The sequence below is a fragment of the Tachypleus tridentatus genome, chromosome 2, assembly GCF_004210375.1.
Source record: "Tachypleus tridentatus isolate NWPU-2018 chromosome 2, ASM421037v1, whole genome shotgun sequence".
Taxonomy (NCBI): Eukaryota; Metazoa; Arthropoda; class Merostomata; order Xiphosura; family Limulidae; genus Tachypleus; species Tachypleus tridentatus.
In genome coordinates, this window is record NC_134826.1 from 92,546,393 (window position 1) to 92,570,141 (window position 23,749).

General features: G+C 36.4%; 1 long non-coding RNA gene across 2 annotated transcripts in view; it reads left to right on the plus strand.

Annotated features, from left to right (window-relative positions):
- Positions 1-23,749, plus strand: part of LOC143244549 (uncharacterized) — a 29,411-nt gene continuing 5,662 nt past the window's right edge. Inside the window, exons 1-2 of one of the 2 annotated variants that reach the window (XR_013025188.1) lie at positions 1-3,551; positions 16,979-17,055. This is a non-coding gene — a long non-coding RNA (uncharacterized LOC143244549). Of the gene's footprint in view, positions 3,552-8,380; positions 9,483-16,978; positions 17,056-23,749 lie in introns of those variants that run through there. The other variant, XR_013025189.1, reaches the window with a different exon arrangement.

Genomic DNA, 23,749 nt, shown 5'->3' on the forward strand with positions numbered 1-23,749 from the left:
TTACCCTCAGTTTTCATGTTCCCATTCTGTGAGAGATCAGTATTATAGGTGATGGAATGTTACTAACTTCTCAACTGTTTAATGACTTTTAACAACAGATCTGTGGTTTTTATGGGTTCTGAAAGAAGGTTCATACCATCAATTCTGGTCCCTCCCTTCTCTTAGGATCATACCTCTCCAGTCATCTAAGTGTGTTTGAGACTTAGTACACAAAGGAGCTATCAAAAGGGTGGTGTCTTTGATGTTCCCAAAAAGACCTATCCTAGATCCATTCTTGCTGAATATCTGTCTGGAGACACTAACCATGGAGTCCTGCATCTTACTTTTTCCAGGAACTTTCCAAAACCAAGTTCAAGTTGTTGTATATCTTTTTCCATATTTCATTTGTTCAAGTGTCACATCGTTTCTTTGGTTCATTCACAAAGGTTCTATCTTCTAGTCCTGGGCATTGACATTTGGTCTTTCTTTAGCTCCATATGTGTTTTGCCAAGTGGTCTGATCCTTTTCATGTGATCTTCACTCACGTGGTCTTCAGACTCGCCATTACGTGTAATGACTAGCTACTGCTTGCCTCTTCTCATGCCCAGTCAGTCACTAAAACCCACTTACTTCTTCAAGAAGCTGCTTTGGTGGGCTTTTTCATCAAGTTAGAGATGTTTTGTATTAACCATATGCAGTATCTTATTCAGTGGGGAGTGCTCTTCAATTCCCATCTAATTTGTTCCAGCCTTTTTCACTTTGGCTCAGAAATAGAGAGTTGGTAGTCACAAAGGCCCTACCTTCTCCTTATTTCACAGTGAGAGGCAAGAGGCTCTATCCTTTTTTGGAGATATGGACTTCTTTGGATGCTCTCATTCTCTTGTGTCAGGTACATATGTATTCTCTTTAGTGAATGTTTCTTAACCAATGGAACTTCTCCCATGATTCTTTGGACCATATCATCACCCTTTTTCCTGGGACCAGGGCTGATCTTGCTTGGTGGCTCAACAAGGAACTGACCACAGAGAAATTTCCCATTTCTCTGCATCATTCCAAATTTCAGCTGTTTGAAGATGCATTCTTGGTGAGTTGGGGGCTTAACTTGATTCCCAAGAGATTTCTGGTTGGTGGTTACTTACTGAAATGCTGAACTTCGCTTTGGTTTCAATTTACCTATTGAGTTAGATTCATTCAATCAAGTGTGTTTGTGTGTTTTTCTTATAGTAGAGCCACATCAGGCTATCTTCTGAGCCCACCGAGGGGAATCGAAACCCTGATTTTTAGCGTTGTAAGTCTGGAGATTTACCGCTGTACTGGCGGGGGGCCATTCAGTCAAGATAGGAGGGGGTCTTCACCTATACGTCTACCCTCTGATCAGGCTACTCTTCAGTCATCTTCCCTATTTAGACCTGCAAAGATGGTGCTAGCAAGAAACAAGACAAAAGTGGCTATCACCAGTGGATTATGCTGCTAGAAGAAACAAAATAAAGGTAACCCATCAGATTCACCACAAGAAGGGAGTACCATTTCCATGGTTAATTAGTGCACTACTGCTGATCAGCTGAAGTTAGGAAATAATCAATGGTGCCATTAGTGATCAGAGTATGTTACAAACATTGATAATAGCAATCAAACCACAATAGGTGAAGACTACATTTAGAATAAGAAAGTGCAAGTCATATGAGATGCTGGGTGCAGTAGTACAGCAGCAAGAATCAGTCTAATATCTGGCCAGATGACAAACAAGGTACTTCTGTGTGTGCTGATTGATGGAACAATGAGACAGTTTTCCACAGAAAGAATAAAGATGTCACTCCAGATTATGTCAGAGATATTGAGATCATGTGTATGAAGATACCCATTTTTGACTTGATAATTGGAAATATACCAGGCAGGAGTAGTTTGGAGGAACCAGACAAAAATCAGATGGATGAAGCATCTAAAGTTGTCATTAGTGCTTGAGAAAAGAAGAGTAAGCAAGGCATCAATCCTGTACATTATTAAAAAGAAACATCCCAAGTGTAGGTCTGCAGGAAATGAAAGAAACACAAAAGATAGACCTATCAATGCAGAAACTTTGGGACAGCACCAAGGAGAAAGTCAAGAACATCAAGAATAAGATAAAGTGGAAAGGGACTTCCACTATAGAGAACTGGAAGAGAGTGGTGTACTGGGTCTATCATGACAGTTATGCTGGAGAAATTGATGCATGAGTCAGTTGTGGAAGAATGCCGAGGAACAAAGAAGACAGTGGACAGAATTATCAGCAGTTTCCATTGTCCAGGGATCATTGAAAATGTGAACAGATTTTGCAGGTCATGTAACATCTGCCAAAGATCAGTGCTTAGAGAGAAGATATCCAAGGAAAATGCCTCTAATAGGAGTCTTTCAGATGAGTAGATGTGAATTTGATAGAACTATAGGTGTTTCTGACAAGGGCAACCAGTATGTGTTGACAGTAATTGGTTATGCGACACATTAGCCAGAAGACATGCCACTATTAAAGATGAAGACAATATGAGAGGCAGAAACCCTCCTGGAAGTGTTTTACAGAGTGGGCTTTCTGAAAATGTCCTGAATGACAGAAGGACCCAGTTTATTTTAGAACTGATGCAAGAAGTGTGTAAACTCATCAGTACTAGGCAGCTCTTTACCATTCCATATAACCCTAGATGTAATGGACTTTGTGAGAAAATTAATAGAGTTTTAAAAAGCATGCTGAAGATGATGAGAGAGCATGCTAAGAGAGACTACATGACTGGAACAGCTTTCTGTAAGCAATATTATTTGCTTAACAAAAAAGTCAGTTTTTGTTTTACTGTACAGAAGAAGAGAGAGGAGAATAGGAATCAAAAGTAAAAAATACATATTAGTAGGTATTAGACCATAGAAACCAACTAAAAGAAACGTGTCAGTTCATTCAAAAGAGCTTGTATGCAGCTCAGTGCAGTCAAAAGCATTTCTGTAACAAGAGAACCAAGGATCAGTGTTTCAAGGTCAGACAAAAAAGTCTCAGTTTTGCTAACTTACAGACAACAACAAATTGATCATGTAATGAAAAGGCCCTTTTGAAGTACAGGAAATTATCTATATAATGGACTAGAAAGTGAATGAGGAAGACCAAAATATGTCATGCCAATCTGTTGAAGAAGTACTTTGAGACAGAAGAAGACCTAACAGGTACAGCTACTGAGTCAGAAATGGATGTATAGCAGGTGTGGCTGTTATAGATGCAGAACTTTGGTATAGAAGATAGACCCACTAGGCCTAAGACGTTTGAGTGGAGATGAAATGTACAAAGAAGTCAACTTAAATGAAGAATTGACTGAAAATCAAAAGAAACACTTTGGACAACACAACTTCAAAATGAAGACAAAGGATCTTTTCAAGGTGAAGTTTTATCAGATGCCCTATATGAAGAGAGATAAGCAAAGGAAGTGAAAATGTTGGTGCAAACTGTATGAGGAGACTTAGTGTATGAACTAAGAACAGTCTTTGTATATAGTACAAAACATATTCTAAATATTTTTCTTGAAGAGAGGCATGTTGTTGGATTAACAAGGCTGTTTCGTGTAAGATCTATGATTTAATTTATTTAGTGATATAATGTTTAATGATTATTTAGTTTTCATAACAGATGTTGAAATTTAACTATTTATAAAGTGATAGTTATAACAAATTTTTCATAACTTGGTAAGAGTCATATGTTGTGTGTTTTGCTCACTTGTTGCAAATTGATGTCACATTATTAATTTTCCTTAGTGACTATTGTTATAGCATAGCATAGCATCTCATAATTTGTAGAAAGTTGTAGGCCTCAGTTGGCCCGTTTGTATGTATGTGTGTGTAGGCTACCAAGTGAGCACAAATTTGACTGCATAATTGTTAGTTTAGCTATAATGGGCAGCATTTGAAGTGAGTTTCCCTGTGGTATTTTAACAACAGAGATAGAGAAGAATAATTTGTCTTGTCAAAGGGTGTTCTAAAGTAATTCAACCTGCCTGTATTGACTTTCATAAAATGGAGGCAATTGCTTAAAGCTTTGGGTACACCTGTAATTAATCCATGACATAATGTAAGTAAACCTATCACATATATATGCAAAAACGGCTCGTTTGGGTTCAGAAAATATTTTACGTAGAAGAGCGAACAATGTTTCGACCTTCTTCGGTCATCATCAGGTTCACAAGAAGGTTGAAACGTTGTTCGCTGTTCTACGTAAAAGTTTTCTCAACCCAAACGAGCCGTTTTTGCATAAATATTTCTCTACAAGTGGGTTTTCTCGACATCACTGAAACCTGTCACAGATTGTACACTAAGAAATAGAGTAGAGAAAAATAACTCACTGGTTGAGTTCTAAAGAAACTGAAGCAGTCTGTATGGACTTTTGACAAGAAAGGAGAATTATGTAGAGTTTTAGATACAAGTGTGATAGCCTGTTATGCAAAGAATTTTTGTACATACATTTGACTTATTTTAAAAAAGTATTTTAAAACAAGTGGATCGTGTTCTGTCCATTTGTTGTTTGAATTTATCACCAACAAGTCACAGATACCTGCTGTAAAGAATATGGCCTAGTAAAAACCTTTCTACTCAGTTGAGAGTAAAGCAGTGGTGTTCAGCGTGTGTAGAAGATCTAAATTACTTCATGCCATTGGTCTGATGTTTTATTCCAGATGCTTATTTCTGTTTATTTTGCCATTTGCCCCTCTAGCTGGGAACTCTGTTTTATCCTGCGGCCTGAATGTTGGTTTCTGGGTGATTGGTTTTTGGCTGAAGGTGAAGTCAATATAAGACCTCATATGTGAGTGGGCTGGGAACTTCCTTCTACTGCAGACTGGATATTACATATCTAATGCCAATTGTTTCTGGACTTTAATTGACCATCTATCTTGACATCATATGGATGTACATTTCTGTTATTTGTCTTTCCAGGTTGTTTTACATTTGCACACATGCTAATTTAAGTTTTTTTGGACAGAAGCTCTAATTCTCTTCTGATTCCTAAACCTGAGGTGAATTGTTGAGCTCCTCTTCCTGCCATGGGATGGTGAAGTTTTGCCTGATGTCACTTCTTTGAACTAGAATTTACCTCCTAACTATGCACTGTCATACCATATAGCCACTCTGCACACATTCCTTTTTATTTTGGATTTAGAATGGATCACTTATATTATGATATGACATAAGTTGGCTGCACTTGCACAAAAAGTATATCACCTGGTTTTGATGTGGTTTGGTCTCTCACAAATGCATTCCTTCTACATAAAGTACTCATTAGTTACTTTTACTCCAGTTCTTAATTTTATCAGGCAATATTTAAAAAAAACAAACTCCTTAATTCTCATAGTATGGAAATTATGACATTTGGTCTCTAAGTATTCCTTTCTTTTCTAATTTATTTAGTACCCCAGTAAGAAGTACTAGATTTAATGTAAGTTACTCATAACATTTTTATCCTTCAGAGAAAGCAAAATGTTTGCAGACTTTAGAGCCACATCAGGCTATCTTCTGAGCTCACCGAGGGGAACCGAAACCCTGATTTTTAGCGTTGTAAGTCTGGAGATTTACCACTGTACTAGCAGGGGGCCATTTAGTCAAGATAGGAGGGGTTTTCACCTACACGTCTACCCTCTGATCAGACTACTCTTCAGTCATCTTCTCTATTTAGACCACTTTTTATTGTGTTCTGCTAGTTGCTCTGTATTGGCTGACTCAGACATGGTTTTCTCTTCAGTTAAAGTGGAAACCAGTAATGACTGAACAGAAACTGAAGTTCATCAAATGTGACAAAAGATTAAGAGACAAATTGGAAAAGAGATTCTATATTTGTTATAAAATAGGGTAATTTGGGATCAGTGCATGTCTGGCATCAACAAACAACTTTCAAATCTCATAATAAAGTAGCTGGAGCTACCTGCAAAGATGGTGCTAGCAAGAAACAAGACAAAAGTGGCTGTCACCAGTGGATGATGCTGCAGTGATTCCTTATCAATCTTTCTCAGTTTCAACCTGTTGTTTGCTTTAGACTATTTAGTTTTGTTTCTGATACAGTACATTACCTCTTCTTTCATATATATATCTTCATTCAGAAGTACTCTCTATATCTTTTTTTTTTTTTGCATACCACATATCTCAATGTTGTTGTGGTTCAACACATCTTGCAAAATCCCTTCATCAATGTGTTAATATGTGTGTTTGTAATTTTGAGCTTATCTGTCATTTATTGAACTGGTAAATCATAAATTGGAATAAAAATATATTATTTCTTCAACAAATACCACCTACTAAATGTTTTTATTCTCAAAATGGATTTACTTTGGTCCATTTTACATTAGCTTACCATCAGGCATATTGTTTTTGTTTTATTGCTTTTTTTACTTCAGATATCTCTCACCTATATTTTGGGCGAAATCTGTTAGTCCTATCCCTTTCTGTCTAGCCGAGTTTTCTAGCCATCATATTCCCTATTGCCTTTTCTTGTAGTACTGGCTGTCATATGCCTTCTTTCTGATGCATTCCATCTATTTCTTTAAGGAGGCAATTGCCATCTTCAGTTCTTTCCCTACAAATGCAGTTTTTTTGTTTTTTTTTTTGCTTTTAGGATCTTCTGGGATGGAACACTGTCTCATATCAAGTTTATTACCCTTCCACCCATTGGGACTTATGGTTGGCTCTTTTCCTCCACTTATCCATTTTGGAGAGGGGGAAGATATTCTTGTGACTTTAGCTTCATGTGGATTATCTATCTATTATATATTGCTGCTTTCAGTTTTTCCTTTTGGTTGCTTGTTTTTTACTTTAGCCATTGTATTCATTATTCATATTGCATATACAGTAACTTCCAATCATTCACATGATCTACATTTAGCTAGGAGTTCATTATTCAAGTATTCTTGATGTGGATTGGAGTTATGTGATTGATCTATCCCACCTCAACTGATTCTTTGTTTTTTCCCATTATTCTTTTTTTTTGTATTTTTTCAAGCTACAGTGGGAGTTTTCTTCATGACTGAAAATACCCATTGTTGATGCTTTATTTTCTTATACCCATGTTTCTATTTATCATCTTTTGTGGTGTTGTCTTATGTTTGTTAACCATGAGGTTGGGGACAAATTTCATGCCTTGGGCTTCAAGCTTGTTTCACATCCTCATGTCTTTGTCTCCAGTTCCTCCTCCACTTACCTTGGCTGTTGATACATTCAGACAAGCATGGGACCTGTTTATACCTTCATTTTTTTCACCTTCTCTGGGTGATTTGATTCATCCTTGCCACTCTGTGTCAGGTCTTTCTGATTGCTCCTTCCTGGTTGACACAGATCTGGTTTTCTCAGCTGCTTCAGCTTAATCCATCCTTTTTGTTCTAAACTGTTTTTTATATTGTTCACTTTGGCAGCTTGTGTGGAATTTTCTTAACTTTTCTATCTTCCATAATTACTCTTATTTAGATCCAGTTGGCCTTCTGTGTTCCATACCTGCTCCAAGTTGCTTCATTGCCTTCAAGGCTTCTTTGTATTAGTTCCTTTTCCTGTTGTATTATTCTCTGTTTTTGACCTTTTCCTCCCTTCCTTACCCTTCATATTCCTTGTCTTCACTCTGATTAGGCACTTTGTTTTATCTGTATCTTACCTTCCTAGTATGTTGGAGGTACTACTTTCTTCAAGCAATGGGACTATGTTGTTATCTGCTTCAGGAGCTGTAACTGTTTATTTCTCTACCTGATACCATTCTTCACTCTTTGGTGAGACTGTGAGTAAAATACTGTTTTGTATGTATACTTCTATTTTGTAGGGGTATGTTCCTTCTTTCTTTAGGGATCCTACTTTGTGGTGAATGGTGCTTGTATCCTTAAACTAGTCAAATTTTTGCTATAAGGCCATGATAACAAGTATAATTTCCATTGCCATTAAATGCATAATGTTGATATGTCGTGTTCCACAAGATCACTCCTAGGTTTTCCTTGCTATATATTTGCTTCATTTATCCCCCCCACATTTTATCCCCCCCTTTTCCTTCCAATGAATCATAGGAGTCCTTATCACTTTCCAGTTCGAAGCTGCTGGATGCTGAACCAAGAAGGCAGCTTCTTGAATATGATAGTAATATATGATACAAATATTGGTATTCAGTTGAGAGCATGGTGGTTGTTGTTGGTGGTGTGCTGGTTAGGTGATGAGGTGTCCTCAAATCTGATGCTCCATCTCTTTATAGGTTTGGAGTGAGTAGCCAAAATTGCATTACACCATTCAATTGCTATCCCTCATCCTACTCCTACATGGATTTTGGATTCGAAGCTGAAACAATGAACACAAGTCCTCAAACATGTATTTTAGGTATCCCTTTAGGTTACCTCTCTCACTTGTACTGAAGACAAAAGGGGGGAAGACATTCAAAATGTTGTCCTCCACACTTGTGTCTCCACAATAGGCAGTTGCCGTCCATTCTGCAAAGTTTCATTATGAATACTCTGTCTAAACAACTTATCAAAGAACACTTGTACTCTTGTTCACACCACTTATGTTGTAAGTAATAGTGGTGGAACTTGCAGAATAGCAAGGTTCTTTCTATTACACTGCTCATCAATGATTTTCTTTTTTTTACACTGAGGATGTTACTACAGTGGGGGAAGTTCCTGTCAGATTGGGTTTTGAATAAGGTAGTTTGTGTTACAGACATTTTTACTATTCTGATCATCTGGATGTTGAGTTCTCAGATTGGTCAAACAATTTATCACATTGCAATCATGTGTCTTACTCATTGATTTGGAGGTATGATATTCCCTATGGTTTGCAGAATTTGAGGTGAAGACTGTATTATCCTTCTTCTGATCCCACCAGATGACTAAATTTTGGATTGGAGTTGACTTGCAACCAGTATAATTCTTTTTTCTATCTTGACTGACTATCAAATAATTGTGGCCAAATAACCATTGAGACCCAATCATTATAATGTTGTCTGTTGTTTATATGGAGCCTCATGTTGTACTACTTGTCTGTCTATAAAGTTGTGAGCAGGGCATGGATATAATTTAATGTTTGTATGACAAGCATGACACATATACTTATTGTTCCAATGCTATTTGTTAATGTATTAGAGTTCCTACCCTTTTTGACATTATCGATTTTGGCCATGTTAGATAAATGTTGAAAATTAGTTGCAAACGAGACGTTTTTGCATATATAATGACTCAACTGTATATCAAAATGTCTCCTGGTGTGTTGATTTATGATCTTTAGACGATGTTCTCGAAAGTTTACCTGGTAACAATACTGGCAATCACTAGTATTACATACACACATAGTACATTGTTTATTCTTATGCTCAGAAATCTTAACCTCCATTTGGTAGCCTCACATGAAGAATAAAATAATGAAAAGAAATGGAAATTAGGAAAGCACGATGTGCTCATGTCCACAATGTCTTTCATCTATATTACCTTTCACTGCCTGCAGAAAGTTATGGCAAGGTGGCCGCTCTCCAAAGTAAAGAAGAAGCAAATAAGGTACTACCACTTGGTATTAGTGGTATAATACCACTAGTAGTATAATAATTACATCCAAATGAAGCCAAATATGTAAACACAATCATGAGGAAGGGCTGCATTAAAAACAACAAATACCAGTCTTTGCTTAATTGTATTATAACCATAAATTTTAAGCCCTATACATAACACATTAAAATTAAACAAAATATGCTGCATATTTTTAAAAAAAGATTCTAGGGTGCAAGTTACAACATGGTATTATAAAATGTATCCTAGGTTTTGAGGTGACTAATGAAGTAGGACCCACATTGCAGTGGGGATGCACCGTCTATCAGTCTTAATCTCCAATTTGATAGTCTCACATAAGATTAGAAATTAGGGAGCGAGATTTGGGTGCTCTAGCCCACAATGTCCCACATCTATAATCACTCTTCATTACCTGCAGACAGTTGTGGGAAGGTTATTGCTCTCCCAAGTTAGAATAAGAAAAAGATAAACATAAAATAAAAAATAAGGAAAAATATACTATCATTTGGGGGTAAATAAGATAAAACATACCTCTTAAAGTTAGCATTCCTTTCTGCAGTATGGTCGAGGCATTTTGAATTTATTATACACAATAGCAGTACAAAAAAACAAAGCATGAAGTACATACAAAAATGTACAATAATGAGATGGAACATAATAGGTAACAAAATTTTAAAACAATATATACAAAATATACAAGTATGTGAATGAACAAGAGAAATTGAAAATAAAAGGTATATACACCAAATATTAATTTTACAAAAATGAACCATGACATAAAAGCTCAACAATATATATAGGTATGTACAAGAAATTAAATCCAAATATAACAATAAACAAAGTACAAAAATGAAAATTACAAATTAATAAATATAATTAAAACTAGAAATGAAATACACAAAATTTAAAGAAAAATTTTAAAAATATTTGGGATTTATTTACAACAAAACTGCAAATGAACATTACTCATATTATAGAATATGTACAAAAAAATTAAAAGATATAAATTATAGGATACAAAAAATAAATATTACAAACAAAATAGATAAACACAAAAATTGAAAATACAAATAAAGAATAATTAGATAGAATACAGCCAGTCTAAAAAATCAGCCTGACCCCACTACTCTTAATTGTGCATACCGGCAAGATGTCTGGGCGCCAATGGTGATAAAGTCCCTCAGTCTCGGTAACCAATAGTTTGCCTCAAGGCAGAGTAACAAGTTGCACTTTGCCTTAGCTAGTATCTTAAAATATGACACTGGAGCCCACTCAAAAATGAGCTTATTACTGGTAACCTAGATGACGTATTTAAACATTGATAGGGTGTAGTGAAGTGTAAAGGCCAGGTAACTGGGAACAGGTACCGGCATGTGATGCAAAATGGTTTCAGCTGAGACACAGTAAAGGCAAACCACCTTCTTCCATATCTCATCTGATGTCAGTGAAAGGACCAACATATAAAGGACAGACTTTACTCGAATATGACACAATGGACAGGACTCGGTGACTGTAAGATATTGTGAATGATGCACCAGTTGAAAGCCCCAAGGTAACTATCAACAGGGAGCATTACTACCCGACCCCAAACTATGTCCCACAGAAGAATGGGGTTGTGTTGCTCTGTCCTGTGAATACAGTCTGGGATGAGCAGATGGTAGAGAGAACTGGAGTCTGCTGTAATATCACATGACATGGTGTGACAATGTCTGATCATCTCAACAGCGTCAGCATACCAAGTGAGAGGATCTAAGCAAAGGCCCAGTAAGACATCAAAATGCCCAAGCCCTGTGGCAATCAGCAAACAAGTCAGTTAGCTACAGGGATGGTCCTCCCAAGACAGACAACGAATAGTGGTGGACAGGTAAAGAGAGAGACACTTGGTCCAGTCACATGGGATGCCCATTTCTCCCTTGTGGGGTGGCTTAACTGAAGACAATCGAGACATTGCCTCAATCTTACCATTTCACAGGAAGGTGTAGGCATGTCACTCAACAGCTCTCGCACAGCAGTCATTGAGAGAAAGAATTGCACCAAGATGCCTTATGAAGGGGAGAATCCTCCTCTTCACTACCTCTGTCCTGCCAAATAAGTTAGCAGGGCTGTGATGATAATCCTGAACTGCCAAACTGACATGTTGCACCACCTCACCCTAGGTAGCCTTAGGACTCGCAAGGAACCAAATCTCAAAACATTTGACTGGATAGGAAGTACATGCCAAACCAAATGGAGTGTCTGCAGACGAGGCCCACTTACCCTAGACTACACCAATGTAGTTGAGCCAGGATGCATTGGTCTGAGAGTACTTGTTGACACTGACTAGTGCTGAACCCAAGGATGTTTGGTTTTTCAGAAATAATGGACACCACACCCAGCAACTGAAGGCCACACACTGAAACCGAGTGGTACAAATAAGAGAGCACGCACTCTATCACCAGTGTATGAAGAGATGAAGATAATGGACTTCCTTGACAAACACCCTAACATGCAGAAAGTTCGTACATACTGCACAAAAACTGGAGGAAAACCATATCTCTCCAGAACATACCACCAAACTTAGTGGTGGACTCAATCAAATGCCTTACTCTGATCAATTGACACAAAAATTGCAGAGATGTCCACGTCCATGATGTAATGGAACAGGTCATCTAGTAGCACCAAGTTTTGTTGGATATTTTTACCCCACACACCATATGTTGTGTGCCAAAGACGAGACTAGCCATACCAGCACTCAAACGGGCAAATAGGACCTCAGAAACAATCTTTGTGTCCACATTTAGGAGCAGTATGGGATGCCACAAGGAAAGATCTTCAGGCTGGGTGGGATCCTTACAGATTAGCATAATCAACCCATCCATCATACCTGGAGGCATGGACCCACCAGCCAGTCAGTCGTTACAAATTCTAACAAAGAGGGATCCAATAACATACCACATGTGGTAATGGAATTGCACTGGCAGGCCATCTGGTCCAGGACAGTTATCAAGTGACATGGACCAAATAGCCACCCAACATTCACCCAGAGTAATGGGTTTCACAAGGTTGTCAACATGTGAAGGATCGAGGGTTGGCAAGAACTGTGTAATGTCTTGCCAAATTCCCTCACCCACAGGTGAAGCCGAATATATTCAGCTATAATAGTTAAGGCACGTATTGAGGACATCAGAGGACACCCAACTGACTTCCTTCAACAGATTGGAGATGTGCTTGTTTTAGACACCTCCCCGCACCTTACACAGTGGAACCCTAGTAACAGTTCTGGGATCTAGTGCTCGGAATAATTTGGTATATTCCAAGTCAATGTCATTTTGAGCCTGTTAATGTCTGGAAGTGTCCACTGGTCCATTTGTCTGCCCCTAAGCAAGGCTGCTAAGGTGTCTTGCTTGCTATGCAGGGCAAGATGGCAGGTTCACGAATGCTTCATGCTTGCCTGTCTCAGCAAGGGGGCACAGGCTTTCTTAAAACCCGTTTACCAGATTTCTTTAATGGTGTCAACAGAACAGAGGTCCCAGACAAAGGCTATCAATTCATCCTCCACCTCGTCCTCAGCGAGGAGAGAGACATTGAGTCTCCACACTCCTGGACCCAGAAAAACGGGTAAAATCCTGGAATGCAGTAAAAGAGGCTCGATGGTCAGACACATGAAATGAAACATTACCTACCTAATAGACTGCAGCTCTGACTAGGCACTGCTTCATGCTCGTCATGATATAGAAACAGTTCAGGTGGTGACAAAGGCAGTACTGTAAAGTAGGAGGCTGCGAATTCTGATCACCAGAAAGGGGGTCTCCCCAGTCTCATCAAGGTGGGGATCCAGCACACTGTTGAAGTCCCCACCAAAAACAATATCAGTCTGTGATATCAAGAGCCTGTCAAGGGAGGAAAAGAAGGCCCACAATTCCTGTCCTTGAACAGTTGCATAGACATCCACAAGCTGTATCTTATTACCCTGAGTGATGATGTTAATGTATACAACCCATCACTCTGATGTGAGAATATTTCCTAAGAAGGTGGAGTTGAAGAGGATTCCCACCCCTTGTGCACGAGTCTAACTGGAAGACCAAAAGGTCTAAACAGGGAAACAATTTACAAAAGAAACATGATCCATCTTAGAGGCAGAATGAGTCTCCTGCAAAAATATAAAGTTAACCTTGAAATGGTTGAAAAGAGAGAATGTGTAGAATTGCTTTGCGTGGCTACCCATTCCCTGTTTGTTCAGTGAGATGCAGGATAAATTCATCAACATCTCTCAAGGGAGCAACTTATTTATGCTGTTGCTTAGGTGTTACAGCTGGTAGTGAAGGGTCATGCACCCTTTTTAGATGAGAATGAGACATAGACTTATCAGGGTGGTCACCTGATTGGGATAACCACTCTAAAACTTTGCTTTCTCCCAGACTTAAACCTGGAAGATGGAGGGTATATCTCAAATCAGTTTCTCCAGACTTCCAATGATGACCCCTGGAAGATTTGGAAAATTCTCCCACTATTGTTGGGGGAACATGCCCTCCATGAAAAAGATGGCAAAGGAAGTTCATCCTGCAGTGGTGCAGAGTCCCCACCCTTGATCAAAGAGGGTCCTGAGCCTCTCCTGGACCTGCAAAGAGGTTTGGGCTCCCTCATAGACCTCAACCTCATTGTGAACTAACTTGGAAGCCTGAGTCCCCTTCACAGGCCTTATTTTCCTCTTGGGCCAGTGAAGAGGTCTGAGCTTCCTCAGAGGCCCCAATTCCATCCTGGGCAGCAAGAAGTTCCCCCTCTGCCAGCACCATGGGGTGCTCTGATGAAGACTGGTCATGCTGTGATGGCTTGATCTTCTTACTCTTTCCCGTGACCTTTGATATGATGTTACGCATCGCGGGCAAAGTGACAACATATGGTCACCATCACAGGAGAGGCATTTCACTAAGCATGTGTCGTGTGCGTGTCCATATACTCTGCACTTATTACACTGTGGAGTCTCACAATTTGCAGATAGGTGGCCATCAAGGCTACAACGATGACACGTGTTGCATGCCAGGGTAGCTCACCATAACATGAAATCCTTTGATTTTAAGGAAGTTTGAAACAGGTGTCTTTGTATTAAGACACACTCTTGTGTTACCCATGCATATATTAAGGCACATCTGGTAGCACTCATGTTCCACGTTGATCACTGCCCCATATTTCCATAGTTCTGACACTATTGCATCATGAGGCAGTTTGAAAGGTGATGATTAAATGGTCAGCCATTTAATATGCTGGCTGGCCAGCTTAAATGAGATCTCTTGTCCTGTAAAAGTAAAATCACCTTTATTTAGAAGTTTTTGGCAACTGTGGATGACAACAGCTTTGCCACATATTGTCTCTTGCCAAATTATTGCAGCCAAGGACGTTTCTGTTTAGGTCATCACAAATATCATCTATTATCGCTGATGGGATCTCGAGTCCACAGAGACCATGAACCTGATCGACCGTGGTTGGACAGAATATGGTCGGATGGCTGTAGCCATGCCGATCATTCCTTAAGTTAACTGGTTTAATATCATGGAAAAATTGACGTTAGATATGTTACACTTTACAGCATACACGACACAGAAAAAGGAAAAAAGCAAAAAAGTACAATAATCTGTTAAAGAAAAAGAATCTAACAATCACTTATTAAATACACTTACTCAGAAAGAAACAAAAAAATCGAGCTGACTAAACTAACCAGTATAACTCCCAACCACTAATTAAGTTCACTGTGACTACCAATTTTCAAACTCTAAACAAGCCTTTACATGTGATAAGGTTTTCATCTGTATAAAAGTAGTGCCATGTTATTTAAATAACCTTATTAAAAACTAAAATACTTTTCACAAACTTTCAGTAAAAGTTCATTAATTTTTGCTTCTGTATATTTAATGAATTCTTATATTTATTACAGAATATTTTTAGAATTTTATTTATTAAGTCAATTAAATATTAAGTTTTGCATAAATATTTCCAAATTTATAATTAAATATTGTAATTTATTACAAATTTTACAAAATATGAATAATTGTGAACTTGTAATGCTTATATGGTACATTACTATTAAAAGAAGGTAGAACATATATTGAAAAAGAAAAATATTTAGATTGATATCATTATCATTTATTTTAATTTCTAAATCTAAATTATCGGCCTGTATGCTAGATATTGAAGTATTTTCAGTTTCTAATTCTACTAAATAAAGTGTTAATAACTATTTCAGGATTATTTATACTAATTAAATCATTTATATATCTGCAAAAATGTCTGGGTTCATGTAATTTTCAACAAACCTATTCTTATAAAACAAAGATAAATTTGCAATACCAGTAAAATAGTTAGCTCTCATTGGAGCTCCTATTACTTGTTTAAATAAATGCTTACAGGAAGATCTATAATTAATATAAATGCAGAAACTTCATATATCTTTAATGTTTTTGGAGCTAAATTTTCTTTGTTCCAGTACTATGATAGGATAAAAGAACTGTTCTAATGATGAATTTATTACAAAAATCAAACCTGTTAATTGAATTGTAGTCTACAGTACTGTAAGATCAAGTGTTTGAACATTCATTACTTGTTCACAATTTTTTACATATTCTAAAATGGGTTAATTATTTTTATTATCCAAAATGTGTTTCTTATCATTAATACTTATATTTTTAATTTTATCAAATAAAATAATAAATAATTTATTTCATGTTTTGTTTGTTTTTGAAGTTCATGCAAAGCTACACAAGGGCTATTTGTGCTAATCATCTCTAATTTAGCAGTGTAAGACTAGAGGGATGGCAGCTAGTCATTACCATCCACCGTCAACTTATAATGGCTGAAAGGGCAAGCATGTTTGGTGTGATGGGGATTTGACCCATGGTACACTATTTCTTGATAAAAAAGTAACCCAAGAATTGGTGGTGGGTGGTGATGACTAGCTGCCTTCCTTCTAGTCTTACACTGCTAAAGTAGGGATGGTTAATGCAAATAGCCCTCGTGTGGCTTTGCCTGAAATTCAAAAAACAAACAAACAATACAAATTAATAAATAAAGTACATTATTTATTTTTGGAATAAATTTATTTAAATAGCAGGATGAAAAATGCTTAGAACATATGAAGTATCTTTTATTGTTACATTTCATAACAGTTGCAGCAATATAATTACTATAATCAGCTCATTAGACTAAATTATAGTCTACACAATTTATCTATTAGTTAAGGCAATGCCACTTAGCTGCATAAAGATTGAAAAATATAATGGAAAAGTGTGACATAATCATCAATAAATATATTTTATTTATTTTGCTTGATATTTGAGTAGTAATATTCTAATGTCCAACTTATAATCAGATTAATTTGGCTTTCATGTGGAATGATTTAGCTATTTTATGATATGGAAAGTAAAGCTGTGTTGATAAATGATATTGTACAAATTTTTATGCTTGAGTCCATGACAGATGGTATACACTTAATATGTCTTTGTATTATTTTTTTCCAGGTAAAAGTGAAAGTAGTATTTTAAAACTATACCAGTTTAAGGTGACACAACTTAATGGATTCAGATCTCGTGATAGGGTGAGTATTCTAATCTGCTATTTTACTTGAACAGTGTAATACGTATTTTTCTAAAACAGGAACATTGAGATATATAAAAAATCTAAACATTATGTAAATGAAATTGAAAAAGAAGAATGTGTAAGTCAGTGTACATGATATCAAAACTCTTTCCAAACATGCAAGATGAGAAATAATCTTTGGCACATTGTATTACATTTTGTTTGTCACATTTTTTAAATCAAGGGTGCTATCAAGAGTGACCTTTGAAAAATGGTATTTGCTTTAAATGATACAAGTCCAGTACAGTTGGCATAAAATAATAGGTGCATTAATTTTTTATTTTATTTCTCAATGGTTAATAGATGACAGAATGTATTCTCAAGACATTTGGTATGAGTATTAATACTTTAATTAAAATAAATTAAAGAACAACATTTTGACCTTCTTAGGTCATAACAATAAGATACTTAAGGGATATTTAGTCATTAACCCCATTATAAAAGACATAAAACCAGCAAAGGACAGTGGTATTAGCCTTAGGTGTAATTTTTAAAAGATTTCAGAAGTGACAAAGGCTCTTGAAAATTATGTGGAGTGTTATTTTCTGGTTAATGTTATTACTTGATCCATGTGTGTCTGTTTGGAAACTAACATAAAGGAATTAGTGGGTAAATTTTAAGAACTGAAACTGGTTTTCTTGAGCAGTTTAATTAAATATATTTGAAAAAGATGAAATTATGTTGTTTTACATACTACAATATTATGAGTTAAACCAAAATGTTAAGGCTGTTAAACTGAAAAATGATTTTCACCATATAGGTAAACATATTATTTGTTTAAAAAAGGAATATTGAAGTGTATGATTGCATAACTTTCAATGAGTATTGAGGGAGAAAAGAACCAAGGGAAATTGCAGTTTGTTTCATGACATTTACCAATTTAAAGTGTAATGGATTTAGTGTTCTATATTTATTTTAATATTGATGTTTGTTTTAGCTAAATTTATATTTATATTTATGTGTATTGCAAACTTCTTGCCTATTCCCTACATTTGTAAAAGATTATCAAGTGTAAGAATCAACAATATGTATTTTATGAAAACACTAGCACTTTTTTGAGCCAACTGAAATTTCTAGAATCTCATATCAACATTTATAAAATTAATTTGCTCATCATGAACTGTCAGTGAAATATTTAGTTCCAAACCAGATAGCAGACTTAATATTGTTTGTAAGCTTGCACAACTTTTGTATAGATATAAATCCTCATTTATAATAACTGTTTGTAGTAACCATTATTATAAACTGGATTATTGCTTGTATATCAAAATATATTTGTGTTAAGAAAGAAAAATGTGTAACAATTTTGTTGGCAAATTTCATAAATTTAATACATATCAATATTTAATTAACTTCTAAACCCAAATTACAATGCAACTCAGTTTCACTATATTTCAAATTGTGCTACATAACAATAATAAATTGGGGGCTTATTTGAGATAAATTATAATACATTGTAAAAGTTATATTGAAATTGTATAGAATATTCCTAGCCCATAACCACCGAAGAATCACTGAGAGTAATTATACTATAATTTTGTACACAGTATATCAGATTTTTAAATTAAATATTTGCTCATGAAAGTTTTTCTTTCAGAATGTCGACTATCCAGCATACAAAATAATTTTGATTTTAAAATAAAAAATACTTTTTTTCATCTGAAGATTGTAAAGTTTCACTTGCATAATCTCCATATTCTCCTAAATAATCAAACCTTTGTGAATAAAACTTTATATTTTATCTATTACTTTATCAACTTTAGCTCTATGTCATGTTGATTTATTTCTTTAACTGCCATAAAAATATTGCCTTTTTTTTGTTCTAGAATAACTTGATATTGTAACAGGAAACCACAAATATTTATTCTAACTAGATTAAACTTCATAATAGTATAAATTTGTTTATATTTATTAATTTATTGTTTTATTGATCTCTCAACTGTATCTCTCTAAAAATACCCTTACACAAGTTGAAAATCTCAAGGCACACTTGGAGGTCTCATTACTCTATTGAATAACAATATGCACAAGGTTTTTTTTTATTATCTTACTTAATGAGTTTCTGTTTTTTACATTTTAGTTTCTTTTACAATAATAAATAGTGAAACACATGAATAATAACTAACCTTGTATTTAAGCATGAACAATTTTTTATTTTGATGTTAAAAGCTTACATTAAAAAAAACAACAGATATTTTATACACAATTTTAAGAAAAGAGGCTATTTCCAATTTCAAATTACAATAAAATACAAATAACTTACTGTACAAGATGAAAATTAGTAAAAAGCCCAATGAGACTGAGGATGACACAGTGATGTACATCAAAAGATGTAGAGTATATGAGATACCAGTCTCATGAGATGATGGGCACATTTGTGTGTTAGATTACTTAGAAACTAGATTAAACAGAATGAACAGAACTATTTGGCAGTGAAGTTCTGAAGTAAATCTAATCTTTTTACACCTATTTTCTATGTTTATTCTACTCTTAGTAGCTGAAGTAGAAACCTGCCTAATGTAAAGCAATGTATCAATATTCCTGTTTAGGTGTTCTTTGAGCACTTTGACACTGTCAGTACCAAATAAGCTTTTGCAATGCAATTCTCAGTACCTTCCCTGCCTTGAGAACACAGTGGAGTAAGATTTATAAACTTGTTGACAGTATAATGGTTGCAATAAGAATTGTCTAAAGTATTATAAGTTGTTTATGTAATGACTTTTAGAAAGTCTGGGCATTCATAAACTTGGTAGGTATTTGAATGTTAGTTATTCGATAAATGGATATTTTGTACAAAGTCTGTTTGAATCCTGGCTCCAAGAATAAATGTCATACATGATTATAACTGGTGTTACTCAGATTTATTGTATCAGCAAATTTGTGTCATTTCATTATAAATGTTAAAGTTTCTGATACATGATTAGAATTATTTTTAAGGATTTGGCACCATGTGTTTTGTTTTTACTTGATGAGAACATCATGTCTAATTGTTCTGTTTAATAAAATTAAATGTTTTGGTTTTCTGTATGTAGGACGTACTTTGATCAGTTACGTAAATTGCTGGTTGAAAAACATAACTGAAGGAAATCTGAACTCAGCTTCTGAATTCTCAAAAGTCAAAAGTAAATTACGGACTTCAAAAAACAAAACAAAAAAAGAACCTTCAGAGACTGAAATGGTTGGTTGGTTGATTTAGTGTTTTATGGCACAGAGAAGCTAGGCTATCCGTGCCAAACATCTGGTAAAAAGGTAAAAGTAAAGTAAATGTAGTAAAATTCATAAAAGAAAATTAAGGTAAAACAAAACAGTTTTAAAAAACATAAATAGCATAAAACCAATGTTTACATCAAGTCTACAGCAAGTACTACAGTAAGAGAAGTCATAAAGGACTTTCTGCAGCATAATAGTAATTATCATAACCCACCAGTAAGACTAACAGGTAAGTACAAAAGCCACTGTCAGTCACTTGAAATTGGCCTTTTTACTTCTGGTTCCAAGTTATGTGACATTATGGTCATTTTCAAAAAGTAAAGTAATAAAAGTTTTAAAAGACATGTAGCAAAATTTTAATAATAACTCACCAGGATGACTAACGGGTAGTTCAAACAGCAGCATTAGTCACCTGAAGTTGGCCTTTTTAGTCCTGGTGTCGAGTTATTTAATGTTACGGCCATTTTCTAATTTCAAATCGAACTAGAGAGATTGTGATTCTTAAAAAGGAACCACATTAAAAAAGGTTTAATGTATAAATTAAAAAACTTAAATGGCATTAAAAAGATTAATGGCCTTTATAAAACTAAACTCTTTCCCAGGTTGGACAGTGTGACCATCACCAATAACACTGTATAATGTTATGGACAAACCTTGGGACAGAACATGTTTAAAATGGTGCCGTTGTTGAGAGTTGTAACGACGGCAAGAAAGTAAAATGTAGCTTATTGTAATCTGAGTGTTACACAGACTACATACTGGTGCATTAGTTCTAGATAAAAAAAACAATGAGTTAAAAAACTGTGACCAATGCATAGTCTAGTTAGAACAACTTCCTCTTTCCAATCCAATAAAGGGATTTATTTGGAAAAGTTTGTTTTCCTGTTGCTCACTCCAAGTTGACTGCCAGCTGGCATGGAGCCTAGCCTTGAATACAGGACCATAGTCTGTGTATAGGCACAGTGGTGATAGTGCCAGAGCAGATAGTTTTAGCTGCCATGTCTGCGAGCTCATTCTCACTAATACCAACGTGGCCCAGTATCAAGAAAAACTGGATAGAAGTAGATGTTAAAGAAAAATGGGCAAGCCGATTTTAAATATCGGCGAGAACAAGGTGTGAACCAACGTGAAGTGATTCCAGGGCCAGTAGAGAACTAAGTGAGTCAGTATAAATATTGCAGTTTGAGTACTGTTTAGCTTCTATGTGATCCAGGGCAAGAGAAACGGTGTACAGTTCAGCAGTGAACACAAAAGTTGTAGAGGGGATTCTGCATGCAACCACCAAACTGCAACAAACCATGGTAGAGCCCACAGAGGCACCTGATTTTGAACCATTCATATGAATAGGAATGGAAAGATGTTCAGTAAATATAAGATGGTACTTCCGATCGGGAGTATCTGCTTTTCTCAAATGACTTAAAGAAAGGTCACATTTAGGGACTCTAATAAGCCATGGGGAGATGGGCTGACCAGTTGATACTGTAATGTTATCCAAGGACAGACCAAATTCATCCAACTGCACCTGGATACAAAGGCTGAAACAAACAATGGCAGATTTTCTGTTCTGATAAAGTATGGCCAACTGAGGAAGGAAAACACAACCCCAGGTGGGATGCTTTGATAAGGAATGAAGTTTTGAAGCATATAGTAAAGACAGTTGCAAATGGCAGAGGTGCAAAGAAGGTTCATGAGACTCTACGTATAAGCTCTGAACTGGGGAGGTGCAGAAACCCCCGTTGCAGAGCCAAAACCCTTGATGATGAATGGGGTTCAGCACCTCTATGGCCAAGGTCTGGCAGAGCCATAGACCAGTGATCCATAGACGAGTTTTGATCGAATAAGTAAGATATATCTTAACATAAAACATTGATCTGCTCCCCAAGTGGTGGTAGAGAGGGCACAGAGGATATTCATTGCTCTTGTACATTTGACCCGTAGCTGCTTGATGTGTGGTATATAGGTCAGCTTACGGTCAAAGATAAGCCCCAAGGACTTGGTTTCAGGGACCACAGGCAGCACAACTTTGCTGATACGGAATTCAGGATCAGGGTGGAATACCCCATCAGCAGCAGAAGTGCATGCAAATGGTTTCAGAGAAAGATAAATTAAAGCCATTTGCTGTAGTCCACTTCAGTACACTATTGAGAGCAGTCTGTAGCTGCCTCTCAATATACCTCATGTTTGATGACTGACGTAAGATGTGAAAGTCGTCGACATAGAGCATGTTTACAACAGTGAAAGGGAGTTGTTCAGTGATGGCATTAATTTTTATACTGAAAAGTGTGACACAGGGACTCCAAGTTCCTGTAGAAGAGAACAGGAAAGTGTTGAGCCCACACGAAGTTGGAATCTCCTGTTCATTAAAATTTTTTTGATAAAAATGGGCAAATAGCCACATAACCCAAAGATATGGAGGTCTCACAAAATGCCATATCTCCATGTTGCATCATAAACCTTCTCAATGTCAAAGAATATTGATACAAAATGTTGTTTGAGAAAGGCTTCTCTGATTGACGTTTCAAGTCGAATCAGGTGGTCCATGGTATAACACTGCCATCTGAACCCACACTGGATGGGCAAGAGGAGGTTGTTTGATTCGAGGAACCAAACAAGATGAGAATTAACCATCCTCTCTAAGGTTTTACGGAGACAGCTCATCAAAGCAATTGGATGGTAATCTGAAGGAATCTTGGGATCCTTCTCAGGCTTAGAGAAAGGTAGGACAATAGCCTGGTGCCAGGCATCAGGAAAAACATTTTCCTTCCAGATGCAGTTAAAACAATTAGAAGAATAGAAAGCAAACAGGAGATAGATGATGCAGCATGTCATAGTGTACATCATCTGGTCCAACCAATGCAGTGCCAGACTGATGAAGGGCCAGTTTCAGTTCCACCAGTGTAAAGGGAAGATTATAGTCATAGAGACAGTCAGCTAAAAAATAGAAAGAGGTGATCTTTCTGCCTGAATCTTGATGGTTAAGAAGGTGGAGGAAGAAACAGTAGTGCTAGATACCTGGCAAAAGCTTTCACCTAGAGTATTGGCAATGCTTTGGATATCAGCTACTTCCTGGCCATCAGCGACTAAGATCGAGAGGGGAACAGAATTGTATTGCCTACTGACCTTTCGAATCTTGTCCCATATGACTTTGGAACTGGTGGTAGAAGATATGCCAGTTGTGAACTTAATCCAAGATTCCTTCTGGCTTTGACATCTTACCCACCGAGCATGTGCTCGGGCCCACTGGAAAGCAATGTGATTTGAGAGTGTGGGATATCTACAGAAAGTATCCCAGGCCCATTTTTGAGCCTTCTGTGCCATGTGGCAGGCAGGTTTTAAGAATATATTGAGCAGCTGCTTGTATAATACAGTCAGTTACTGCTGCCACACAGTTGTCTGTTGATGGCGTACAGAAAATTGCAGGATCAAGTACTGCAAGAGCAGTG